The following is a 6,000-nucleotide window of genomic DNA, read 5'->3' on the forward strand; positions in this document are numbered from 1 at the left end:
AAAGAAGTTCATTGTCCAAACAGATGCTTCAGAGCTGGGTGTGGGAGCTGTACTGTCTCAACTTAATAATGAAGGTCAAGACCAGCCAGTAGCTTTCATAAGCAGAAGGCTGACCCCTAGAGAGAAACGTTGGTCAGCCATTGAGAGGGAGGCCTTTGCTGTGGTGTGGGCCCTGAAGAAGCTGAGGCCATACTTGTTTGGCACTCACTTCATAGTTCAGACCGACCATAAGCCCCTCCTGTGGCTCAAACAGATGAAAGGTGAAAATCCTAAACTGCTCAGGTGGTCCATTTCCCTACAGGGGATGGACTATACAGTGGAACATAGACCTGGGACCCAACATGCCAATGCAGATGGACTCTCAAGGTATTTCCACTTAGAACATGAAGACTCAACTGGTCAAGGTTAGTTTAATGTCCCTGCGTTTGGGTTGGGGGTTGTGTAGGAGAGTAGGATCTGCACTTCTGTTGCCCCCACTTTTTTTCTGATGTATACACTGGTTTCTGGCCATAGTCTGGCTGGGTCCCTGCTAATCAGGGCCCCAGTCTACCTGATCTCTCTAAACGACTTGGTGTGCATATTAGATGCACTAGTGATTGGATACTGTGGTACCTTATGAGCCCCTAGTATATGGTACCTTAGGTACCTAGGGCATTGGTACTTCACAGGCCTACCAGGGGCTGCAGCATGTATTATGCCACCCCTGGGAAGCACTCACAATCTGACACCACAGGCCTGCTACTGCAGCCTGTGTGAGGTAGTGTTAGCACTCCTCACTGAGGTATAGGTTCCTATATCTCACCATACACACACATATACACCTATCAGTCACCCCTATGGTAGGCCCTATCAATCCCAAGGGCAGGGTGCTTGGTTTACTATGCGAGGGGGTGCTTCTGCCTGAGCAGGACCCCTCTGCAGCTGGCAGAGTCTATTCTCTGCTGCTGTTTGTGGATGCGGTTAAACCATATACTCTTAAGTGCATTATAACCTTGCGGTAAATGCTAACTTTGGAATGACTGCATCAAAACATGTCGTGTTTGGTGTCAAACAACTTGGAATCCTACCCCCACACCAGTAACTGGTGTGGGAGTAGGATCCCACCCTACTAGAGGGGACGACATGTACACCCTGTACTAAACGACAGAAATCTTCTAAGGCCCTGGCATCACAAAATGGATGCCACCAGCACAGACACCAGGCTGCCCTCCTGGTGCTGACCGAAACTCGCAGTGGAGGGAGCCCAACAAAAGGGTTCCTGTCACAGGGAGGTGTCACCACCTCCCAGGCAGGATTTAGTGTATTGGAGCTGGGTGGGTGCACTCTTAGAGTGCTTTGAAGTCCTGCACGGGGGGAGCAAAAGGCACCTCTGTGCATATGCCAGCTCAAACCGGTTCAGGGGCTGCTTGCCCCTGTCCTGGCGCGAAACTGGACAAAGGGAAGTGGGTGTAACCACTCACTACCCTGGCCCTCCTAGAGGAGTGGCCATAGAGCTAGTCCCTCCCATCTTATCAGTATAAGATACCACACATTGCCAATGCAATTCAGATTACACCTGGACAACGCTCAAGAAGAAGGATCCTGGCCCTTCAACTTTCTACTACCTCTAGAAGACCGAAGGATCTCCCTTGGAGTCAAGGAGTGGCTCCCCTGCTTGGCAGGCACCTAAAGGACTGAACACGGTTGCAAACTTGACCGCTCCCACCGGAGCCCGAAGTCCCTGCATCCCCTGCAGCTGATTTCCTGACCTCTCGTCGGCCATTTTGAGTCCCCAGCGAAGCTGTGGCGTCTGGACCCCACGAGTGATGAGGAACGGCAATAGCTGGGAACCGTGCACTGATTTGGAGTGCAAGCCCTGAACGACGAACTACAAACTTGTTCTTTGGACCACTAAATGTCCAAGTCCCTAGCAGGTCTGAAACCAAAGAACAGCGGCCTACCTCGTCCCGAGTGACCGTGGGCTGTTGCTGAAGTTTTCCTGCGAAGGCGTCTTTGTGGTTGCTTGCCCGTTGGCTATTAGCCTGCCCGAAGACTTTCTGAACTGCTCCAAGGGTTCGCCTGGTTGCTCTGGGCCTGCCCTCACTTACCCTCGCTGGGTAAGTCCATCGGACCTTGCTGGCCCGATCCATCCACATTCTTCCATCCACACGAGACTTGCACTTGCCAAGGTTTGTTGGCTCCGATCCGAGTGCCGACACCGCCATCAGCTGCAGACGTCGTGGGACCTTCCAACTCCAGCTGCTGGTCTTCCTCGATCTCTCCTGGACCACGTGGACGAAGAGACAAAACTACATCAGCGATGTGAAGCGACGCGACAGCTGTGGTCATCTATCCTGAAGGCCACCGGTCACTGGCAAGTGACTTTGAACTCTGTCCCCTCAATTTCTAGGTCGCCTGCAACTTCCATCCATCGTTGGATTTCCACGGACACTTCACCCGACGACGCAAGCAGCAAGAACACCTCGATTCCCATTGAAAACAGCATCGCGACCCGACACCAAAGGACACCTATGCACCCGGCTTCCCTGGGTGAGGTAACTCTGGCACTACAGTGCCCAAGTGTGCATTGGCTATCGAAGTACTTACCCTGTAAGTTGTTTGCTTGTTGTCCATTCAGAAGTGCCCTAGAACTGTAAAATACAAACCGCGACAATTGCCATTGAAACGCATTGAGACCCGCGTGTGTGTTTAGACACTGCACGCGTCCTCCGTGGGCTGATTACTTACCTGTAAATACTGCAGCAGTGAAGCCCCAGCGATTCCCAAGGCCCTAGGCCTCTTACTTTTGCAAGTCGAGTTTGTTACATCACTATTTTAGTATATGGTCTGGTACGCCCCTAGGGCTCCAGCCATATTTGTGCTTAATTTATTGAGAACTGTTGATCTTTTGAATGTGTACCTGGCTCTAATCTCATAAAGAGATTAGTAGAGTATATTTAGTAATAAATACATATATATTTGATATATATACCTGTGTGGTGTCTTTTCATTTGGTAATTCAGGAGATTATAAGGTAAACCAAGCTGCTTTACATTCCTCAGAGACTTAGCCTGAAGGCTGCTCTCCACAGCTACCACTAGGATAGCTTTCTTTAAAAGGTTGTCTTAACCCCTTCAGTGCCCATGACGAGCTGGACTCGTCATGGGCCGCGGTGGCGCTGTGCCCATGACGAGTCCAGCTCGTCATAGACCCCGCCCGCTAATGCAACGGCCGGCACTGGGCGGGGAAAGGGGCGGGCACTGAAGGGGTTAAACCTATCTACCATAAGAGTCGAATTGGACTGGTGCAAGGTGGCCACTATAACTAGTGACCAGCATATGCCAGGCCAGCTTCTCACAACAGTGACTTGTCTGAGGTCACACAGTGTGACATTACCTCTCTCTCATCTCTTTGCAGTGCTGGGATCTCTGGGCAGGACAGTGACTTGTCTGAGGTAAAAAATTATGTCATTAACTTTCATCTCTCTGCAGTGCTGGGGTCTCTGGGTGGGACAGTGACTTGTCTAAGGTCACACAGTGTATCATTAACTCTCTCATCTCTCTCTGCAGTGCTGGGGCCGCTGAGGGTGTGACAGTGACTTGTCTGAGGTCACACAGTGTGTCATTACCTCTCTCCTCTGCAGCGCTGGGGTCTCTGGGTGGGACAGAGACTTGTCTGAGGTCACACAGTGTGTCATTAACCCTCTTTCATCTCTCTGCAGTGCTGGGGTCTCTGGGTGGGGCAGTGACTTGTCTGAGGTCACACAGTGTGTCATTAACCCTCTTTCATCTCTCTGCAGTGCTGGGGTCTCTGGGTGGGGCAGTGACTTGTCTGAGGTCACACAGTGTGTCATTAACCCTCTTTCATCTCTCTGCAGTGCTGGGGTCTCTGGGTGGGGCAGTGACTTGTCTGAGGTCACACAGTGTGTCATTAACCCTCTTTCATCTCTCTGCAGTGCTGGGGTCTCTGGGTGGGGCAGTGACGTGTCTGAGGTCACACAGTGTGTCATTACCTCTCTCTCCTCTCTCTGCAGCGCTGGGGCCTCTGGGTGGGGCAGTGACGTGTCTGAGGTCACACAGTGTGTCATTACCTCTCTCTCCTCTCTCTGCAGTGCTGGGGTCTCTGGGTGGGGCAGTGACGTGTCTGAGGTCACACAGTGTGTCATTACCTCTCTCTCCTCTCTCTGCAGCGCTGGGGTCTCTGGGTGGGGCAGTGACTTGTCTGAGGTCACACAGTGTGTCATTAACCCTCTCTCATCTCTCTGCAGCGCTGGTGACTCTGGATCCAGACACGGTTCATGAATGGCTGACCCTGTCTGAGGACGGGAGACGTGTGACACGGACAGACAAGAGAAGGCCAGACAGAGCGCAGCCCCGGCCGGACAAGCCCAAAAGAATCACTTTGTGTCCCTGTGCGATGGGGCGGGAGGGGTTCACCTCAGGGAGGCATTACTGGGAGGTGCAGCAGCTGCAGGGGTGGGTGCATGTGGGGGTCGCAGGAGAGGCTCTGAGAGTGGGGAGGGTAACTGGTAGTTTCCCTAAGTGCGAGTTCGTGGGTGTGCTTCATTATGGTCGGTATCTCGTCTTCTCTCCCGACCCCCTGTCCCCCCGTCCGCTCCCCCGGAAGCTGGGGTTCTACCTGGACTACGAGGGGGGGCGGGTCTCCTTCTACGACGCAGACACCTGGGAGCATCTCTGCACTTTCAATGGCACCTTCGCCGGGGGGGTGCACCCCTTCTTCGGGCACGGGCCTCACACAGAGCTGCGCCTGGTGTAACAGAGCCCCCCTCGCCCCCCTCAGACCCCTTCAGACCCCCCAACGTCTGCAACAGGGCAGAGACAGAGAGGAGCCCTCTTTGATTTCCTGCTTCTCCTGGTATTAACCCCCCTTAACTGGGGGCTGCCCCCCTATTTCTTCCACTGCCCCGGGACAGACCCCCCCCCCCCTTGGGGGGTCCACAACTACTTTCACCGGGGGGTGCAACGCTGCCCTGTTATTCCGCAATACCATATGGACACACGATGGAGGGGGAAGTGGAAGACGTCCCCCAGGGAGGGAGGGAGGGGGGAGCTGGAGATGACCCCGAGGGAGGGGGGAGGGGGAGATGACCCAGAGGGAGGGGGTGAAAGAGATGTCCTCGAGGAGGGAGGGGGGCAGGAGATGTGCCGATGGAGGGGGGAGGGGGAGATATCCCAGAGGGAGGGGGGTGATAGAGATGTCCTCGAAGAGGGAGGGGGGCACGATATGTCCCAAAGAGGGAGGGGGGGGAGAGTGGGAGATGGCCCCAAGAGAGGGGAGGTGGGAGATGTTCCTGAGGCAGGAGAAGCGGGAGACGTCCCAGAGGGACAGGGGAGTGGGAGATGCCTATGAGGAAGGGAGAAGAGGGAGATGTCCCAGAGCGAAATGGGGAGCTGCAGATGTCCCCCGGGATGGGGGAGCGGGAAATGTCCCTGAGCTAGGGGGTAGCAGGCGATTTCCCCGATGAGGAAGGGGGAACAGGAGATGTCCCTGACGGAGGGGGGGCAAGGGGCTTATGTTCCTTCTGTTATTTTAATTTAATGTTTTTCCATCAGGTTCAACCTCGCCTGGATTTACCTGCAAGATTCATATTCCTACCATATGGCATTACTACTTTTATTGCTTGGACTTCATTTTTTATGTACTTGCCCTAATGTGTTGTTAGCGCTGTTACTGTAAATTGCATTTTTACTGCGTAGCATGTTAAAAAAAAAAAAGAGGAAGGGGTAGTTTTACATTTACGTTCTTCACATCTTGTGTTTTTACTGTGTGGCAGTTTTATCCACACCATCTCCTTAAGCCTCTTCATATTACCCGTTATTGTGCGTTTTAGTCAAACATTAATGCTTTATGTGGTCTTCCGCCACATTTATTTCACGTTTCATGTAGCACATAGTGCCGTGTGCCGTGCCGCTCACCTTTCACTCCAATTTTGGGGAATATTAATGCTTTATGTGGTCTTCCTCCACATCTGTGTTACGTCTCATGTTGCACATTGTGCCG

At 53.0% G+C, this 6,000-nt stretch overlaps 1 pseudogene across 1 annotated transcript in view; it reads left to right on the forward strand.

Annotated features, from left to right (window-relative positions):
• Positions 1 to 4,951, forward strand: part of LOC146813571 (E3 ubiquitin-protein ligase TRIM39-like) — a 187,983-nt pseudogene extending 183,032 nt beyond the window's left edge. The window contains exon 5 of the transcript XR_014966996.1: positions 4,247 to 4,951. The product of XR_014966996.1 is annotated as an E3 ubiquitin-protein ligase TRIM39-like (transcript). The remainder of the gene's footprint in view (positions 1 to 4,246) is intronic.
• The last annotated feature ends 1,049 nt before the right edge of the window (positions 4,952 to 6,000 follow it).

The sequence above is a fragment of the Triturus cristatus genome, chromosome 7 (genome assembly GCF_964204655.1).
Source record: "Triturus cristatus chromosome 7, aTriCri1.1, whole genome shotgun sequence".
NCBI classification, from domain to species: Eukaryota; Metazoa; Chordata; class Amphibia; order Caudata; family Salamandridae; genus Triturus; species Triturus cristatus.